Source organism: Pan troglodytes, chromosome 23, assembly GCF_028858775.2.
Source record: "Pan troglodytes isolate AG18354 chromosome 23, NHGRI_mPanTro3-v2.0_pri, whole genome shotgun sequence".
NCBI lineage: Eukaryota > Metazoa > Chordata > Mammalia > Primates > Hominidae > Pan > Pan troglodytes.
The window spans coordinates 15,253,071-15,275,394 of NC_086016.1; positions in this window are offsets into that span (position 1 = coordinate 15,253,071).

Here is a 22,324-nt window from a genome sequence, read left to right on the forward strand (position 1 = left end):
CACACATCACAAAGTAGTTTCTGAGAATGATTCTGTCTATTTTGTATACGAGGATATTTCCTTTTCTGACATTGGCCTCAAATCGCTTGAAATCTCAAATTCCAAATTCCAGAAAAAGACAGTTTCAAACCTGCAGTGTGTAAGGGAATGTTCAAATCTGTGAGTTGAATACGCACAACACAAAGAAGTTACTGAGAATTCTTTTTTTTAAGCATTATATGGAGAAATCCCGTTTCCAACGAAGTCCTCAAAGAGGTCCAAATATCCACTTGCAGACTTCACAAACAGAGTGTTTCCAAACTGCTGTATGAACAGAAAGGTTAAACTCTGTGAGCTGAATGCACACATCACATAGTAGTTTCTGAGAATCATTCTGTCTAGTTTTTATACCAAGATATTTCCTTTTCTAACATTGGCCTCAAATCGCTTGAAATCTCCAATTGCAATATCCCCAAAAAGAGAGTTTCAAATCTGCTCTGTCCAAAGAAAGGTTCAACTCTGTGAGCTGAATACACACAACACAAAGAAGTTACTCAAAATTCTTCTGTCTAGCATTATATGAAGAAATCCCGTTTCCAACGAAGTCTTCAAAGAGGTCAAAATATCCACTTGCAGACTTTACAAACAGAGTGTTTCCAATCTGCTGTTTGAACAGAAAGGTTAAACTCTGTGAGCTGAATGCACACATCACATAGTAGTTTCTGAGAATGATTCTGTCTAGTTTTTATACCAAGATATTTCCTTTTCTAACATTGGCCTCAAATCGCTTGAAATGTCCAATTGCAATTTCCACAAAAAGAGCGTTTCAAATCTGCTCTGTCCAAAGAAAGGTTCAACTCTGTGAGCTGAATACACACAACACAAAGAAGTTACTCAAAATTCTTCTGTCTAGCATTATATAAAGAAATCCCGTTTCCAACGAAGTCCTCAAAGAGGTCCAAATATCCACTTGCAGACTTTACAAACAGAGTGTTTCCAAACTGCTCTATGAACAGAAAGGTTAAACTCTGTGAGCTGAATCCACACATCACATAGTAGTTTCTGAGAATGATTCTGTCTAGTTTTTATACCAAGATATTTCCTTTTCTAACATTGGCCTAAAATCGCTTGAAATCTCCAATTTCAAATTGCAGAAAAAGAGAGTTTCAAATCTGCTCTGTCCAAAGAAAGGTTCAAATCTGTGAGCTGAATACAAACAACACAAAGAAGTTACTGAAAATTCTTCTGTCTAGCATTATATGAAGAAATCCCGTTTCCAACGAAGTCCTCAAAGAGGTCCAAATATCCCCTTGCAAACTTTACAAACAGAGTGTTTCCAAACTGCTCTATGAACAGAAGGTTAAACTCTGTGAGCTGAATGCACACATCACAAAGTAGTTTCTGAGAATGATTCTGTCTAGTTTTTATACCAAGATATTTCCTTTTCTAACATTTGCCTCAAATCGCTTGAAATCTCCAATTGCAACTTCCACAAAAAGAGAGTTTCAAATCTGCTCTGTCCAAAGAAAGGTTCAACTCTGTGAGCTGAATACACACAACACAAAGAAGTTACTCAAAATTCTTCTGTCTAGCATTATATAAAGAAATCCCGTTTCCAACGAAGTCTTCAAAGAGGTCCAAATATCCACTTGCAGACTTTACAAACAGAGTGTTTCCAAACTGCTCTATGAACAGAAAGGTTAAACTCTGTGAGCTGAATGCCCACATCACATAGTAGTTTCTGAGAATGATTCTGTCTAGTTTTTATACCAAGATATTTCCTTTTCTAACATTGGCCTCAAATCGCTTGAAATCTCCAATTTCAAATTCCAGAAAAAGAGAGTTTCAAATCTGCTCTGAAAAAAAGGAAGGTTCAACTCTGTGAGCTGAATACACACAACACAAAGAAGTTACTGAAAATTCTTCTGCCTAGCATTATATGAAGAAATCCCGTTTCCAACGAAGTCCTCAAAGAGGTCCAAATATCCCCTTGCAGACTTTACAAACAGAGTGTTTCCAAACTGCTCTATGAACAAAAAGGTTAAACTCTGTGAGCTGAATGCACACATCACATAGTAGTTTCTGAGAATGATTCTGTCTAGCTTTTATACCAAGATATTTCCTTTTCTAACATTGGCCTAAAATCGCTTGAAATCTCCAATTTCAATTTCCACAAAAAGAGAGTTTCAAATCTGCTCTGTCCAAAGAAAGGTTCAACTCTGTGAGCTGAATACACACAACACAAAGAAGTTACTCAAAATTCTTCTGTCTAGCATTATATGAAGAAATCCCGTTTCCAACGAAGTCCTCAAAGAGGTCAAAATATCCACTTGCAGACTTTACAAACAGAGTGTTTCCAATCTGCTGTATGAACAGAAAGGTTAAACTCTGTGAGCTGAATGCACACATCACATAGTAGTTTCTGAGAATCATTCTGTCTAGTTTTTATACCAAGATATTTCCTTTTCTAACATTGGCCTCAAATCGCTTGAAATGTCCAATTGCAATTTCCACAAAAAGAGCGTTTCAAATCTGCTCTGTCCAAAGAAAGGTTCAACTCTGTGAGCTGAATACACACAACACAAAGAAGTTACTCAAAATTCTTCTGTCTAGCATTATATAAAGAAATCCCGTTTCCAACGATGTCCACAAAGAGGTCCAAATATCCACTTGCAGACTTTACAAACAGAGTGTTTCCAAACTGCTCTATGAACAGTAAGGTTAAACTCTGTGAGCTGAATGCACACATCACATAGTAGTTTCTGAGAATGATTCTGTCTAGCTTTTATACCAAGATGTTTCCTTTTCTAACATTGGCCAAAAATCGCTTGAAATCTCCAATTTCAAATTCCAGAAAAAGAGAGTTTCAAATCTGCTCTTTCAAAGGAAGGTTCAACTCTGTGAGCTGAATACACACAACACAAAGAAGTTACTGAAAATTCTTCTGTCTAGCATTATATGAAGAAATCCCGTTTCCAACGAAGTCCTCAAAGAGGTCCAAATATCCCCTTGCAGACTTTACAAACAGACTGTTTCCAAACTGCTGTATGAACAGAAAGGTTAAACTCTGTGAGCTGAATGCACAGATCACATAGTAGTTTCTGAGAATCATTCTGTCTAGTTTTTATACCAAGATATTTCCTTTTCTAACATTGGCCTCAAATCGCTTGAAATCTCCAATTGCAATTTCCACAAAAAGAGAGTTTCAAATCTGCTCTGTCCAAAGAAAGGTTCAACTCTGTGAGCTGAATACACACAACACAAAGAAGTTACTGAAAATTCTTCTTTCTAGCATTATATGAAGAAATCCCGTTTCCAACGAAGTCCTCAAAGAGGTCCAAATATCCCCTTGCAGACTTTACAAACAGAGTGTTTCCAAACTGCTCTATGAACAGAAAGGTTAAACTCTGTGAGCTGAATGCACACATCACATAGTAGTTTCTGAGAATGATTCTGTCTAGTTTTTATACCAAGATATTTCCTTTTCTAACATTGGCCTAAAATCGCTTGAAATCTCCAATTTCAAATTGCAGGAAAAGAGAGTTTCAAATCTGCTCTGTCCAAAGAAAGGTTCAACTCTGTGAGCTGAATACACACAACACAAAGAAGTTACTGAAAATTCTTCTGTCTAGCATTATATGAAGAAATCCCGTTTCCAACGAAGTCCTCAAAGAGGTCCAAATATCCCCTTGCAGACTTTACAAACAGAGTGTTTCCAAACTGCTCTATGAACAGAAGGTTAAACTCTGTGAGCTGAATGCACACATCACAAAATAGTTTCTGAGAATGATTCTGTCTATTTTGTATACGAGGATATTTCCTTTTCTGACATTGGCCGCAAATCGCTTGAAATCTCAAATTCCAAATTCCAGAAAAAGACAGTTTCAAACCTGCAGTGTGTAAGGAAATGTTCAAATCTGTTAGTTGAATACGCACAACACAAAAAGTTACTGAGAACTCTTCTGCTTAGCATTATATGGAGAAATCCCGTTTCCAACGAAGGCCTCAAAGAGGACCAAATATCCACTTGCAGACTTTACAAACAGAGTGTTTCCAAACTGCTGTATGAACAGAAAGGTTAAACTCTGTGAGCTGAATGCACACATCACATAGTAGTTTCTGAGAATCATTCTGTCTAGTTTTTATACCAAGATATTTCCTTTTCTAACATTGGCCTCAAATCGCTTGAAATCTCCAATTGCAATTTCCACAAAAAGAGAGTTTCAAATCTGCTCTGTCCAAAGAAAGGTTCAACTCTGTGAGCTGAATACACACAACACAAAGAAGTTACTGAAAATTCTTCTGTCTAGCATTATATGAAGAAATCCCGTTTCCAACGAAGTCCTCAAAGAGGTCAAAATATCCACTTGCAGACTTTACAAACAGAGTGTTTCCAATCTGCTGTATGAACAGAAAGATTAAACTGTGTGAGCTGAATGCACACATCACATAGTAGTTTCTGAGAATCATTCTGTCTAGCTTTTATACCAAGATATTTCCTTTTCTAACATTGGACTCAAATCTCTTGAAATCTCCAATTGCAATTTCCACAAAAAGAGAGTTTCAAATCTGCTCTGTCCAAAGAAAGGTTCAACTCTGTGAGCTGAATACACACAACACAAAGAAGTTACTGAAAATTCTTCTGTCTAGCATTATATGAAGAAATCCCGTTTCCAACGAAGTCCTCAAAGAGTTCCAAATATCCACTTGCAGACTTTACAAACAGAGTGTTTCCAAACTGCTCTATGAACAGAAAGGTTAAACTCTGTGAACTGAATGCACACATCACATAGTAGTTTCTGAGAATGATTCTGTCTAGTTTTTATACCAAGATATTTCCTTTTCTAACATTGGCCTCAAATCGCTTGAAATCTCCAATTTCAAATTCCAGAAAAAGAGAGTTTCAAATCTGCTCTGTCCAAAGAAAGGTTCAACTCTGTGAGCTGAATACACACAACACAAAGAAGTTGCTGAAAATTCTTCTGTCTAGCATTATATGAAGAAATCCCGTTTCCAACGAAGTCCTCAAAGAGGTCCAAATATCCCCTTGCAGACTTTACAAACAGAGTGTTTCCAAACTGCTCTATGAACAGAAGGTTAAACTCTATGAGCTGAATGCACACATCACAAAGTAGTTTCTGAGAATGATTCTGTCTATTTTGTATACGAGGATATTTCCTTTTCTGACATTGGCCTCAAATCGCTTGAAATCTCAAATTCCAAATTCCAGAAAAACACAGTTTCAAACCTGCAGTGTGTAAGGGAATGTTCAAATCTGTGAGTTGAATACGCACAACACAAAGAAGTTACTGAGAATTCTTTTTTTTAAGCATTATATGGAGAAATCCCGTTTCCAACGAAGTCCTCAAAGAGGTCCAAATATCCACTTGCAGACTTCACAAACAGAGTGTTTCCAAACTGCTGTATGAACAGAAAGGTTAAACTCTGTGAGCTGAATGCACACATCACATAGTAGTTTCTGAGAATCATTCTGTCTAGTTTTTATACCAAGATATTTCCTTTTCTAACATTGGCCTCAAATCGCTTGAAATCTCCAATTGCAATTTCCACAAAAAGAGAGTTTCAAATCTGCTCTGTCCAAAGAAAGGTTCAACTCTGTGAGCTGAATACACACAACACAAAGAAGTTACTGAAAATTCTTCTGTCTAGCATTATATGAAGAAATCCCGTTTCCAACGAAGTCCTCAAAGAGGTCAAGATATCCACTTGCAGACTTTACAAACAGCGTGTTTCCAAACTGCTCTATGAACAGAAAGGCTAAACTCTGTGAGCTGAATGCACACATCACATAGTAGTTTCTGAGAATCATTCTGTCTAGTTTTTATACCAAGATATTTCCTTTTCTAACATTGGCCTTAAATCGCTTGAAATCTCCAATTGCAATTTCCACAAAAAGAGAGTTTCAAATCTGCTCTGTCCAAAGAAAGGTTCAACTCTGTGAGCTGAATACACACAACACAAAGAAGTTACTCAAAATTCTTCTGTCTAGCATTATATAAGGAAATCCCGTTTCCAACGAAGTCTTCAAAGAGGTCCAAATATCCACTTGCAGACTTTACAAACAGAGTGTTTCCAAACTGCTCTATGAACAGAAAAGTTAAACTCTGTGAGCTGAATGCCCACATCACATAGTAGTTTCTGAGAATGATTCTGTCTAGTTTTTATACCAAGATATTTCCTTTTGTAACATTGGCCTAAAATCGCTTGAAATCTCCAATTTCAAATTCCAGAAAAAGAGAGTTTCAAATCTGCTCTGAACAAAAGGAAGGTTCAACTGTGTGAGCTGAATACACACAACACAAAGAAGTTACTGAAAATTCTTCTGTCTAGCATTATATGAAGAAATCCCGTTTCCAACGAAGTCCTCAAAGAGGTCCAAATATCCCCTTGCAGACTTTACAAACAGAGTGTTTCCAAACTGCTCTATGAACAGAAAGGTTAAACTCTGTGAGCTGAATGCACACATCACATAGTAGTTTCTGAGAATGATTCTGTCTAGTTTTTATACCAAGATATTTCCTTTTCTAACATTGGCCTTAAATCGCTTGAAATCTCCAATTTGAAATTCCAGAAAAAGAGAGTTTCAAATCTGCTCTGTCCAAAGAAAGATTCAACTCTGGGAGCTGAATACACACAACACAAAGAAGTTACTCAAAATTCTTCTGTCTAGCATTATATGAAGAAATCCCGTTTCCAACGAAGTCCTCAAAGAGGTCCAAATATCCACTTGCAGACTTTACAAACAGAGTGTTTCCAAACTGCTGTATGAACAGAAAGGTTAAACTCTGTGAGCTGAATGCACACATCACACAGTAGTTTCTGAGAATCATTCTGTCTAGTTTTTATACCAAGATATTTCCTTTTCTAACATTGGCCTAAAATCGCTTGAAATCTGCAATTTCAAATTCCAGAAAAAGAGAGTTTCAAATCTGCTCTGTCCAAAGAAAGGTTCAAATCTGTGAGCTGAATACACACAACACAAAGATGTTACTGAAAATTCTTCTGTCTAGCATTATATGAAGAAATCCCGTTTCCAACGAAGTCCTCAAAGAGGTCCAAATATCCCCTTGCAGACTTTACAAACAGAGTGTTTCCAAACTGCTGTATGAACAGAAAGGTTAAACCCTGTGAGCTGAATGCACACATCACATAGTAGTTTCTGAGAATCATTCTGTCTAGTTTTTATACCAAGATATTTCCTTTTCTAACATTGGCCTCAAATCGCTTGAAATCTCCAATTGCAATTTCCACAAAAAGAGAGTTTCAAATCTGCTCTGTCCAAAGAAAGGTTCAACTCTGTGAGCTGAATACACACAACACAAAGAAGTTACTCAAAATTCTTCTGTCTAGCATTATATAAAGAAATCCCATTTCCAACGAAGTCCTCAAAGAGGTCCAAATATCCACTTGCAGACTTTACAAACAGAGTGTTTCCAAACTGCTCTATGAACAGAAAGGTTAAACTCTGTGAGCTGAATGCACACATCACATAGTAGTTTCTGAGAATGATTCTGTCTAGTTTTTATACCAAGATATTTCCTTTTCTAACATTGGCCTCAAATCGCTTGAAATCTCCAATTGCAATTTCCCCAAAAAGAGAGTTTCAAATCTGCTCTGTCCAAAGAAAGGTTCAACTCTGTGAGCTGAATACACACAACACAAAGAAGTTACTCAAAATTCTTCTGTCTAGCATTATATGAAGAAATCCCGTTTCCAACGAAGTCCTCAAAGAGGTCAAAATATCCACTTGCAGACTTTACAAACAGAGTGTTTCCAATCTGCTGTATGAACAGAAAGGTTAAACTCTGTGAGCTGAATGCACACATCACATAGTAGTTTCTGAGAATCATTCTGTCTAGTTTTTATACCAAGATATTTCCTTTTCTAACATTGGCCTCAAATCGCTTGAAATGTCCAATTGCAATTTCCACAAAAAGAGCGTTTCAAATCTGCTCTGTCCAAAGAAAGGTTCAACTCTGTGAGCTGAATACACACAACACAAAGAAGTTACTCAAAATTCTTCTGTCTAGCATTATATAAAGAAATCCCGTTTCCAACGATGTCCACAAAGAGGTCCAAATATCCACTTGCAGACTTTACAAACAGAGTGTTTCCAAACTGCTCTATGAACAGTAAGGTTAAACTCTGTGAGCTGAATGCACACATCACATAGTAGTTTCTGAGAATGATTCTGTCTAGCTTTTATACCAAGATATTTCCTTTTCCAACATTGGCCAAAAATCGATTGAAATCTCCAATTTCAAATTCCAGAAAAAGAGAGTTTCAAATCTGCTCTTTCCAAAGGAAGGTTCAACTCTGTGAGCTGAATACACACAACACAAAGAAGTTACTGAAAATTCTTCTGTCTAGCATTATATGAAGAAATCCCGTTTCCAACGAAGTCCTCAAAGAGGTCCAAATATCCCCTTGCAGACTTTACAAACAGACTGTTTCCAAACTGCTGTATGAACAGAAAGGTTAAACTCTGTGAGCTGAATGCACAGATCACATAGTAGTTTCTGAGAATCATTCTGTCTAGTTTTTATACCAAGATATTTCCTTTTCTAACATTGGCCTCAAATCGCTTGAAATCTCCAATTGCAATTTCCACAAAAAGAGAGTTTCAAATCTGCTCTGTCCAAAGAAAGGTTCAACTCTGTGAGCTGAATACACACAACACAAAGAAGTTACTCAAAATTCTTCTGTCTAGCATTATATAAAGAAATCCCGTTTCCAACGAAGTCCTCAAAGAGGTCCAAATATCCCCTTGCAGACTTTACAAACAGAGTGTTTCCAAACTGCTCTATGAACAGAAAGGTTAAACTCTGTGAGCTGAATGCACACATCACATAGTAGTTTCTGAGAATGATTCTGTCTAGTTTTTATACCAAGATATTTCCTTTTCTAACATTGGCCTAAAATCGCTTGAAATCTCCAATTTCAAATTGCAGAAAAAGAGAGTTTCAAATCTGCTCTGTCCAAAGAAAGGTTCAACTCTGTGAGCTGAATACACACAACACAAAGAAGTTACTGAAAATTCTTCTGTCTAGCATTATATGAAGAAATCCCGTTTCCAACGAAGTCCTCAAAGAGGTCCAAATATCCCCTTGCAGACTTTACAAACAGAGTGTTTCCAAACTGCTCTATGAACAGAAGGTTAAACACTGTGAGCTGAATGCACACATCACAAAGTAGTTTCTGAGAATGATTCTGTCTATTTTGTATACGAGGATATTTCCTTTTCTGACATTGGCCGCAAATCGCTTGAAATCTCAAATTCCAAATTCCAGAAAAAGACAGTTTCAAACCTGCAGTGTGTAAGGAAATGTTCAAATCTGTTAGTTGAATACGCACAACACAAAAAGTTACTGAGAATTCTTCTGCTTAGCATTATATGGAGAAATCCCGTTTCCAACGAAGGCCTCAAAGAGGACCAAATATCCACTTGCAGACTTTACAAACAGAGTGTTTCCAAACTGCTGTATGAACAGAAAGGTTAAACTCTGTGAGCTGAATGCACACATCACATAGTAGTTTCTGAGAATGATTCTGTCTAGTTTTTATACCAAGATATTTCCTTTTCTAACATTGGCCTCAAATCGCTTGAAATCTCCAATTGCAATTTCCCCAAAAAGAGAGTTTCAAATCTGCTCTGTCCAAAGAAAGGTTCAACTCTGTGAGCTGAATACACACAACACAAAGAAGTTACTGAAAATTCTTCTGTCTAGCATTATATGAAGAAATCCCGTTTCCAACGAAGTCCTCAAAGAGGTCAAAATATCCACTTGCAGACTTTACAAACAGAGTGTTTCCAATCTGCTGTATGAACAGAAAGATTAAACTGTGTGAGCTGAATGCACACATCACATAGTAGTTTCTGAGAATCATTCTGTCTAGCTTTTATACCAAGATATTTCCTTTTCTAACATTGGACTCAAATCTCTTGAAATCTCCAATTGCAATTTCCACAAAAAGAGAGTTTCAAGTCTGCTCTGTCCAAAGAAAAGTTCATCTCTGTGAGCTGAATACACACAACACAAAGAAGTTACTCAAAATTCTTCTGTCTAGCATTATATAAAGAAATCCCGTTTCCAACGAAGACCTCAAAGAGGTCCAAATATCCACTTGCAGACTTTACAAACAGAGTGTTTCCAAACTGCTCTATGAACAGAAAGGTTAAACTCTGTGAGCTGAATGCACACATCACATAGTAGTTTCTGAGAATGATTCTGTCTAGTTTTTATACCAAATTATTTCCTTTTCTAACATTGGCCTAAAATCGCTTGAAATCTCCAATTTCAAATTCCACAAAAAGAGAGTTTCAAATCTGCTCTGTCCAAAGAAAGGTTCAACTCTGTGAGCTGAATACACACAACACAAAGAAGTTGCTGAAAATTCTTCTGTCTAGCATTATATGAAGAAATCCGGTTTCCAACAAAGTCCTCAAAGAGGTCCAAATATCCCCTTGCAGACTTTACAAACAGAGTGTTTCCAAACTGCTCTATGAACAGAAGGTTAAACTCTATGAGCTGAATGCACACATCACAAAGTAGTTTCTGAGAATGATTCTGTCTATTTTGTATACGAGGATATTTCCTTTTCTGACATTGGCCTCAAATCGCTTGAAATCTCAAATTCCAAATTCCAGAAAAAGACAGTTTCAAACCTGCAGTGTGTAAGGGAATGTTCAAATCTGTGAGTTGAATACGCACAACACAAAGAAGTTACTGAGAATTCTTTTTTTTAAGCATTATATGGAGAAATCCCGTTTCCAACGAAGTCCTCAAAGAGGTCCAAATATCCACTTGCAGACTTCACAAACAGAGTGTTTCCAAACTGCTGTATGAACAGAAAGGTTAAACTCTGTGAGCTGAATGCACACATCACATAGTAGTTTCTGAGAATCATTCTGTCTAGTTTTTATACCAAGATATTTCCTTTTCTAACATTGGCCTCAAATCGCTTGAAATCTCCAATTGCAATATCCCCAAAAAGAGAGTTTCAAATCTGCTCTGTCCAAAGAAAGGTTCAACTCTGTGAGCTGAATACACACAACACAAAGAAGTTACTGAAAATTCTTCTGTCTAGCATTATATGAAGAAATCCCGTTTCCAACGAAGTCTTCAAAGAGGTCAAAATATCCACTTGCAGACTTTACAAACAGAGTGTTTCCAATCTGCTGTATGAACAGAAAGGTTAAACTCTGTGAGCTGAATGCACACATCACATAGTAGTTTCTGAGAATGATTCTGTCTAGTTTTTATACCAAGATATTTCCTTTTCTAACATTGGCCTCAAATCGCTTGAAATGTCCAATTGCAATTTCCACAAAAAGGGCGTTTCAAATCTGCTCTGTCCAAAGAAAGGTTCAACTCTGTGAGCTGAATACACACAACACAAAGAAGTTACTCAAAATTCTTCTGTCTAGCATTATATAAAGAAATCCCGTTTCCAACGAAGTCCTCAAAGAGGTCCAAATATCCACTTGCAGACTTTACAAACAGAGTGTTTCCAAACTGCTCTATGAACAGAAAGGTTAAACTCTGTGAGCTGAATCCACACATCACATAGTAGTTTCTGAGAATGATTCTGTCTAGTTTTTATACCAAGATATTTCCTTTTCTAACATTGGCCTAAAATCGCTTGAAATCTCCAATTTCAAATTGCAGAAAAAGAGAGTTTCAAATCTGCTCTGTCCAAAGAAAGGTTCAACTCTGTGAGCTGAATACAAACAACACAAAGAAGTTACTGAAAATTCTTCTGTCTAGCATTATATGAAGAAATCCCGTTTCCAACGAAGTCCTCAAAGAGGTCCAAATATCCCCTTGCAAACTTTACAAACAGAGTGTTTCCAAACTGCTCTATGAACAGAAGGTTAAACTCTGTGAGCTGAATGCACACATCACAAAGTAGTTTCTGAGAATGATTCTGTCTAGTTTTTATACCAAGATATTTCCTTTTCTAACATTGGCCTCAAATCGCTTGAAATCTCCAATTGCAACTTCCACAAAAAGAGAGTTTCAAATCTGCTCTGTCCAAAGAAAGGTTCAACTCTGTGAGCTGAATACACACAACACAAAGAAGTTACTCAAAATTCTTCTGTCTAGCATTATATAAAGAAATCCCGTTTCCAACGAAGTCTTCAAAGAGGTCCAAATATCCACTTGCAGACTTTACAAACAGAGTGTTTCCAAACTGCTCTATGAACAGAAAGGTTAAACTCTGTGAGCTGAATGCCCACATCACATAGTAGTTTCTGAGAATGATTCTGTCTAGTTTTTATACCAAGATATTCCCTTTTCTAACATTGGCCTCAAATCGCTTGAAATCTCCAATTTCAAATTCCAGAAAAAGAGAGTTTCAAATCTGCTCTGAAAAAAAGGAAGGTTCAACTCTGTGAGCTGAATACACACAACACAAAGAAGTTACTGAAAATTCTTCTGTCTAGCATTATATGAAGAAATCCCGTTTCCAACGAAGTCCTCAAAGAGGTCCAAATATCCCCTTGCAGACTTTACAAACAGAGTGTTTCCAAACTGCTCTATGAACAAAAAGGTTAAACTCTGTGAGCTGAATGCACACATCACATAGTAGTTTCTGAGAATGATTCTGTCTAGCTTTTATACCAAGATATTTCCTTTTCTAACATTGGCCTAAAATCGCTTGAAATCTCCAATTTCAATTTCCACAAAAAGACAGTTTCAAATCTGCTCTGTCCAAAGAAAGGTTCAACTCTGTGAGCTGAATACACACAACACAAAGAAGTTACTGAAAATTCTTCTGTCTAGCATTATATGAAGAAATCCCTTTTCCAACGAAGTCCTCAAAGAGTTCCAAATATCCACTTGCAGACTTTACAAACAGAGTGTTTCCAAACTGCTCTATGAACAGAAAGGTTAAACTCTGTGAGCTGAATGCACACATCACATAGTAGTTTCTGAGAATGATTCTGTCTAGTTTTTATACCAAGATATTTCCTTTTCTAACATTGGCCTCAAATCGCTTGAAATCTCCAATTGCAATTTCCCCAAAAAGAGAGTTTCAAATCTGCTCTGTCCAAAGAAAGGTTCAACTCTGTGAGCTGAATACACACGACACAAAGAAGTTACTCAAAATTCTTCTGTCTAGCATTATATGAAGAAATCCCGTTTCCAACGAAGTCCTCAAAGAGGTCAAAATATCCACTTGCAGACTTTACAAACAGAGTGTTTCCAATCTGCTGTATGAACAGAAAGGTTAAACTCTGTGAGCTGAATGCACACATCACATAGTAGTTTCTGAGAATCATTCTGTCTAGTTTTTATACCAAGATATTTCCTTTTCTAACATTGGCCTCAAATCGCTTGAAATGTCCAATTGCAATTTCCACAAAAAGAGCGTTTCAAATCTGCTCTGTCCAAAGAATGGTTCAACTCTGTGAGCTGAATACACACAACACAAAGAAGTTACTCAAAATTCTTCTGTCTAGCATTATATAAAGAAATCCCGTTCCCAACGATGTCCACAAAGAGGTCCAAATATCCACTTGCAGACTTTACAAACAGAGTGTTTCCAAACTGCTCTATGAACAGTAAGGTTAAACTCTGTGAGCTGAATGCACACATCACATAGTAGTTTCTGAGAATGATTCTGTCTAGCTTTTATACCAAGATGTTTCCTTTTCTAACATTGGCCAAAAATCGCTTGAAATCTCCAATTTCAAATTCCAGAAAAAGAGAGTTTCAAATCTGCTCTTTCCAAAGGAAGGTTCAACTCTGTGAGCTGAATACACACAACACAAAGAAGTTACTGAAAATTCTTCTGTCTAGCATTATATGAAGAAATCCCGTTTCCAACGAAGTCCTCAAAGAGGTCCAAATATCCCCTTGCAGACTTTACAAACAGACTGTTTCCAAACTGCTGTATGAACAGAAAGGTTAAACTCTGTGAGCTGAATGCACAGATCACATAGTAGTTTCTGAGAATCATTCTGTCTAGTTTTTATACCAAGATATTTCCTTTTCTAACATTGGCCTCAAATCGCTTGAAATCTCCAATTGCAATTTCCACAAAAAGAGAGTTTCAAATCTGCTCTGTCCAAAGAAAGGTTCAACTCTGTGAGCTGAATACACACAACACAAGGAAGTTACTAAAATTCTTCTGTCTAGCATTATATAAAAAAATCCCGTTTCCAACGAAGTCCTCAAAGAGGTCCAAATATCCCCTTGCAGACTTTACAAACAGAGTGTTTCCAAACTGCTCTATGAACAGAAAGGTTAAACTCTGTGAGCTGAATGCACACATCACATAGTAGTTTCTGAGAATGATTCTGTCTAGTTTTTATACCAAGATATTTCCTTTTCTAACATTGGCCTAAAATCGCTTGAAATCTCCAATTTCAAATTGCAGAAAAAGAGAGTTTCAAATCTGCTCTGTCCAAAGAAAGGTTCAACTCTGTGAGCTGAATACACACAACACAAAGAAGTTACTGAAAATTCTTCTGTCTAGCATTATATGAAGAAATCCCGTTTCCAACGAAGTCCTCAAAGAGGTCCAAATATCCCCTTGCAGACTTTACAAACAGAGTGTTTCCAAACTGCTCTATGAACACAAGGTTAAACTCTGTGAGCTGAATGCACACATCACAAAGTAGTTTCTGAGAATGATTCTGTCTATTTTGTATACGAGGATATTTCCTTTTCTGACATTGGCCGCAAATCGCTTGAAATCTCAAATTCCAAATTCCAGAAAAAGACAGTTTCAAACCTGCAGTGTGTAAGGAAATGTTCAAATCTGTTAGTTGAATACGCACAACACAAAAAGTTACTGAGAATTCTTCTGCTTAGCATTATATGGAGAAATCCCGTTTCCAACGAAGGCCTCAAAGAGGACCAAATATCCACTTGCAGACTTTACAAACAGAGTGTTTCCAAACTGCTGTATGAACAGAAAGGTTAAACTCTGTGAGCTGAATGCACACATCACATAGTAGTTTCTGAGAATCATTCTGTCTAGTTTTTATACCAAGATATTTCCTTTTCTAACATTGGCCTCAAATCGCTTGAAATCTCCAATTGCAATTTCCCCAAAAAGAGAGTTTCAAATCTGCTCTGTCCAAAGAAAGGTTCAACTCTGTGAGCTGAATACACACAACACAAAGAAGTTACTGAAAATTCTTCTGTCTAGCATTATATGAAGAAATCCCGTTTCCAACGAAGTCCTCAAAGAGGTCAAAATATCCACTTGCAGACTTTACAAACAGAGTGTTTCCAATCTGCTGTATGAACAGAAAGATTAAACTGTGTGAGCTGAATGCACACATCACATAGTAGTTTCTGAGAATCATTCTGTCTAGCTTTTATACCAAGATATTTCCTTTTCTAACATTGGACTCAAATCTCTTGAAATCTCCAATTGCAATTTCCACAAAAAGAGAGTTTCAAATCTGCTCTGTCCAAAGAAAGGTTCAACTCTGTGAGCTGAATACACACAACACAAAGAAGTTACTCAAAATTCTTCTGTCTAGCATTATGTAAAGAAATCCCGTTTCCAACGAAGACCTCAAAGAGGTCCAAATATCCACTTGCAGACTTTACAAACAGAGTGTTTCCAAACTGCTCTATGAACAGAAAGGTTAAACTCTGTGAGCTGAATGCACACATCACATAGTAGTTTCTGAGAATGATTCTGTCTAGTTTTTATACCAAATTATTTCCTTTTCTAACATTGGCCTAAAATCGCTTGAAATCTCCAATTTCAAATTCCAGAAAAAGAGAGTTTCAAATCTGCTCTGTCCAGAGAAAGGTTCAACTCTGTGAGCTGAATACACACAACACAAAGAAGTTGCTGAAAATTCTTCTGTCTAGCATTATATGAAGAAATCCCGTTTCCAACGAAGTCCTCAAAGAGGTCCAAATATCCCCTTGCAGACTTTACAGAGTGTTTCCAAACTGCTGTATGAACAGAAAGGTTAAACTCTGTGAGCTGAATGCACACATTACATAGTAGTTTCTGAGAATGATTCTGTCTAGTTTTTATACCAAGATATTTCCTTTTCTAACATTGGCCTAAAATCGCTTGAAATCTCCAATTTCAAATTGCAGAAAAAGAGAGTTTCAAATCTGCTCTGTCCAAAGAAAGGTTCAACTCTGTGAGCTGAATACACACAACACAAAGAAGTTACTGAAAATTCTTCTGTCTAGCATTATATGAAGAAATCCCGTTTCCAACGAAGTCCTCAAAGAGGTCCAAATATCCCCTTGCAGACTTTACAAACAGAGTGTTTCCAAACTGCTCTATGAACACAAGGTTAAACTCTGTGAGCTGAATGCACACATCACAAAGTAGTTTCTGAGAATGATTCTGTCTATTTTGTATACGAGGATATTTCCTTTTCTGACATTGGCCTCAAATCGCTTGAAATCTCAAATTCCAAATTCCAGAAAAAGACAGTTTCAAACCTGCAGTGTGTAAGGAAATGTTCAAATCTGTGAGTTGAATACGCACAACACAAAAAGTTACTGAGAATTCTTCTGCTTAGCATTATATGGAGAAATCCCGTTTCCAACGAAGGCCTCAAAGAGGACAATATATCCACTTGCAGACTTTACAAACAGAGTGTTTCCAAACTGCTCTATGAACACAAGGTTAAACTCTGTGAACTGAATGCACACATCAAAAAGTAGTTTCTGAGAATGATTCTGTCTATTTTGTATACGAGGATATTTCCTTTTCTGACATTGGCCTCAAATCGCTTGAAATCTCAAATTCCAAATTCCAGAAAAAGACAGTTTCAAACCTGCAGTGTGTAAGGAAATGTTCAAATCTGTGAGTTCAATACGCACAACACAAAAAGTTACTGAGAATTCTTCTGCTTAGCATTATATGGAGAAATCCCGTTTCCAACGAAGGCCTCAAAGAGGACCAAATATCCACTTGCAGACTTTACAAACAGAGTGTTTCCAAACTGCTGTATGAACAGAAAGGTTAAAGTCTGTGAGCTGAATGCACACATCACATAGTAGTTTCTGAGAATCATTCTGTCTAGTTTTTATACCAAGATATTTCCTTTTCTAACATTGGCCTCAAATCGCTTGAAATCTCCAATTGCAATTTCCCCAAAAAGAGAGTTTCAAATCTGCTCTGCCCAAAGAAAGGTTCAACTCTGTGAGCTGAATACACACAACACAAAGAAGTTACTGAAAATTCTTCTGTCTAGCATTATATGAAGAAATCCCGTTTCCAACGAAGTCCTCAAAGAGGTCAAAATATCCACTTGCAGACTTTACAAACAGAGTGTTTCCAATCTGCTGTATGAACAGAAAGATTAAACTGTGTGAGCTGAATGCACACATCACATAGTAGTTTCTGAGAATCATTCTGTCTAGCTTTTATACCAAGATATTTCCTTTTCTAACATTGGACTCAAATCTCTTGAAATCTCCAATTGCAATTTCCACAAAAAGAGAGTTTCAAATCTGCTCTGTCCAAAGAAAGGTTCAACTCTGTGAGCTGAATACACACAACACAAAGAAGTTACTCAAAATTCTTCTGTCTAGCATTATGTAAAGAAATCCCGTTTCCAACGAAGACCTCAAAGAGGTCCAAATATCCACTTGCAGACTTTACAAACAGAGTGTTTCCAAACTGCTCTATGAACAGAAAGGTTAAACTCTGTGAGCTGAATGCACACATCACATAGTAGTTTCTGAGAATGATTCTGTCTAGTTTTTATACCAAATTATTTCCTTTTCTAACATTGGCCTAAAATCGCTTGAAATCTCCAATTTCAAATTCCAGAAAAAGAGAGTTTCAAATCTGCTCTGTCCAGAGAAAGGTTCAACTCTGTGAGCTGAATACACACAACACAAAGAAGTTGCTGAAAATTCTTCTGTCTAGCATTATATGAAGAAATCCCGTTTCCAACGAAGTCCTCAAAGAGGTCCAAATATCCCCTTGCAGACTTTACAGAGTGTTTCCAAACTGCTGTATGAACAGAAAGGTTAAACTCTGTGAGCTGAATGCACACATTACATAGTAGTTTCTGAGAATGATTCTGTCTAGTTTTTATACCAAGATATTTCCTTTTCTAACATTGGCCTAAAATCGCTTGAAATCTCCAATTTCAAATTGCAGAAAAAGAGAGTTTCAAATCTGCTCTGTCCAAAGAAAGGTTCAACTCTGTGAGCTGAATACACACAACACAAAGAAGTTACTGAAAATTCTTCTGTCTAGCATTATATGAAGAAATCCCGTTTCCAACGAAGTCCTCAAAGAGGTCCAAATATCCCCTTGCAGACTTTACAAACAGAGTGTTTCCAAACTGCTCTATGAACACAAGGTTAAACTCTGTGAGCTGAATGCACACATCACAAAGTAGTTTCTGAGAATGATTCTGTCTATTTTGTATACGAGGATATTTCCTTTTCTGACATTGGCCTCAAATCGCTTGAAATCTCAAATTCCAAATTCCAGAAAAAGACAGTTTCAAACCTGCAGTGTGTAAGGAAATGTTCAAATCTGTGAGTTGAATACGCACAACACAAAAAGTTACTGAGAATTCTTCTGCTTAGCATTATATGGAGAAATCCCGTTTCCAACGAAGGCCTCAAAGAGGACAATATATCCACTTGCAGACTTTACAAACAGAGTGTTTCCAAACTGCTCTATGAACACAAGGTTAAACTCTGTGAACTGAATGCACACATCAAAAAGTAGTTTCTGAGAATGATTCTGTCTATTTTGTATACGAGGATATTTCCTTTTCTGACATTGGCCTCAAATCGCTTGAAATCTCAAATTCCAAATTCCAGAAAAAGACAGTTTCAAACCTGCAGTGTGTAAGGAAATGTTCAAATCTGTGAGTTCAATACGCACAACACAAAAAGTTACTGAGAATTCTTCTGCTTAGCATTATATGGAGAAATCCCGTTTCCAACGAAGGCCTCAAAGAGGACCAAATATCCACTTGCAGACTTTACAAACAGAGTGTTTCCAAACTGCTGTATGAACAGAAAGGTTAAAGTCTGTGAGCTGAATGCACACATCACATAGTAGTTTCTGAGAATCATTCTGTCTAGTTTTTATACCAAGATATTTCCTTTTCTAACATTGGCCTCAAATCGCTTGAAATCTCCAATTGCAATTTCCCCAAAAAGAGAGTTTCAAATCTGCTCTGCCCAAAGAAAGGTTCAACTCTGTGAGCTGAATACACACAACACAAAGAAGTTACTGAAAATTCTTCTGTCTAGCATTATATGAAGAAATCCCGTTTCCAACGAAGTCCTCAAAGAGGTCAAAATATCCACTTGCAGACTTTACAAACAGAGTGTTTCCAATCTGCTGTATGAACAGAAAGATTAAACTGTGTGAGCTGAATGCACACATCACATAGTAGTTTCTGAGAATCATTCTGTCTAGCTTTTATACCAAGATATTTCCTTTTCTAACATTGGACTCAAATCTCTTGAAATCTCCAATTGCAATTTCCACAAAAAGAGAGTTTCAAATCTGCTCTGTCCAAAGAAAGGTTCAACTCTGTGAGCTGAATACACACAACACAAAGAAGTTACTCAAAATTCTTCTGTCTAGCATTATGTAAAGAAATCCCGTTTCCAACGAAGACCTCAAAGAGGTCCAAATATCCACTTGCAGACTTTACAAACAGAGTGTTTCCAAACTGCTCTATGAACAGAAAGGTTAAACTCTGTGAGCTGAATGCACACATCACATAGTAGTTTCTGAGAATGATTCTGTCTAGTTTTTATACCAAATTATTTCCTTTTCTAACATTGGCCTAAAATCGCTTGAAATCTCCAATTTCAAATTCCAGAAAAAGAGAGTTTCAAATCTGCTCTGTCCAGAGAAAGGTTCAACTCTGTGAGCTGAATACACACAACACAAAGAAGTTGCTGAAAATTCTTCTGTCTAGCATTATATGAAGAAATCCCGTTTCCAACGAAGTCCTCAAAGAGGTCCAAATATCCCCTTGCAGACTTTACAGAGTGTTTCCAAACTGCTGTATGAACAGAAAGGTTAAACTCTGTGAGCTGAATGCACACATTACATAGTAGTTTCTGAGAATGATTCTGTCTAGTTTTTATACCAAGATATTTCCTTTTCTAACATTGGCCTAAAATCGCTTGAAATCTCCAATTTCAAATTGCAGAAAAAGAGAGTTTCAAATCTGCTCTGTCCAAAGAAAGGTTCAACTCTGTGAGCTGAATACACACAACACAAAGAAGTTACTGAAAATTCTTCTGTCTAGCATTATATGAAGAAATCCCGTTTCCAACGAAGTCCTCAAAGAGGTCCAAATATCCCCTTGCAGACTTTACAAACAGAGTGTTTCCAAACTGCTCTATGAACACAAGGTTAAACTCTGTGAGCTGAATGCACACATCACAAAGTAGTTTCTGAGAATGATTCTGTCTATTTTGTATACGAGGATATTTCCTTTTCTGACATTGGCCTCAAATCGCTTGAAATCTCAAATTCCAAATTCCAGAAAAAGACAGTTTCAAACCTGCAGTGTGTAAGGAAATGTTCAAATCTGTGAGTTGAATACGCACAACACAAAAAGTTACTGAGAATTCTTCTGCTTAGCATTATATGGAGAAATCCCGTTTCCAACGAAGGCCTCAAAGAGGACAATATATCCACTTGCAGACTTTACAAACAGAGTGTTTCCAAACTGCTCTATGAACACAAGGTTAAACTCTGTGAACTGAATGCACACATCAAAAAGTAGTTTCTGAGAATGATTCTGTCTATTTTGTATACGAGGATATTTCCTTTTCTGACATTGGCCTCAAATCGCTTGAAATCTCAAATTCCAAATTCCAGAAAAAGACAGTTTCAAACCTGCAGTGTGTAAGGAAATGTTCAAATCTGTGAGTTCAATACGCACAACACAAAAAGTTACTGAGAATTCTTCTGCTTAGCATTATATGGAGAAATCCCGTTTCCAACGAAGGCCTCAAAGAGGACCAAATATCCACTTGCAGACTTTACAAACAGAGTGTTTCCAAACTGCTGTATGAACAGAAAGGTTAAAGTCTGTGAGCTGAATGCACACATCACATAGTAGTTTCTGAGAATCATTCTCTCTAGTTTTTATACCAAGATATTTCCTTTTCTAACATTGGCCTCAAATCGCTTGAAATCTCCAATTGCAATTTCCCCAAAAAGAGAGTTTCAAATCTGCTCTGTCCAAAGAAAGGTTCAACTCTGTGAGCTGAATACACACAACACAAAGAAGTTACTGAAAATTCTTCTGTCTAGCATTATATGAAGAAATCCCGTTTCCAACGAAGTCCTCAAAGAGGTCCAAATATCCACTTGCAGACTTTACAAACAGAGTGTTTCCAAACTGCTGTATGAACAGAAAGGTTAAACTCTGTGAGCTGAATGCACACATCACATAGTAGTTTCTGAGAATCGTTCTGTCTAGTTTTTATACCAAGATATTTCCTTTTCTAACATTGGCCTCAAATCGCTTGAAATCTCCAATTTCAAATTCCAGAAAAAGAGAGTTTCAAATCTGCTCTGTCCAAAGAAAGGTTCAACTCTGTGAGCTGAATACACACAACACAAAGAAGTTACTCAAAATTCTTCTGTCTAGCATTATATAAAGAAATACCGTTTCCAACGAAGTCCTCAAAGAGGTCCAAATATCCCCTTGCAGACGTTACAAACAGAGTGTTTCCAAACTGCTCTATGAACAGAAAGGTTAAACTCTGTGAGCTGAATGCACACATCACATAGTAGTTTCTGAGAATCATTCTGTCTACTTTTTATACCAAGATATTTCCTTTTCTAACATTGGCCTCAAATCGCTTGAAATCTCCAATTGCAATTTCCACAAAAAGAGAGTTTCAAATCTGCTCTGTCCAAAGAAAGGTTCAACTCTGTGAGCTGAATACACACAACACAAAGAAGTTACTCAAAATTCTTCTGTCTAGCATTATATAAAGAAATCCCGTTTCCAACGAAGTCCTCAAAGAGGTCCAAATATCCACTTGTAGACTTTACAAACAGAGTGTTTCCAAACTGCTCTATGAACAGAAAGGTTAAACTCTGTGAGCTGAATGCACACATCACATAGTAGTTTCTGAGAATGATTCTGTCTAGTTTTTATACCAAGATATTTCCTTTTCTAACATTGGCCTAAAATCGCTTGAAATCTCCAATTTCAAATTCCAGAAAAAGAGAGTTTCAAATCTGCTCTGTCCAAAGAAAGGTTCAACTCTGTGAGCTGAATACACACAACACAAAGTTGTTACTCAAAATTCTTCTGTCTAGCATTATATGAAGAAATCCCGTTTCCAACGAAGTCCTCAAAGAG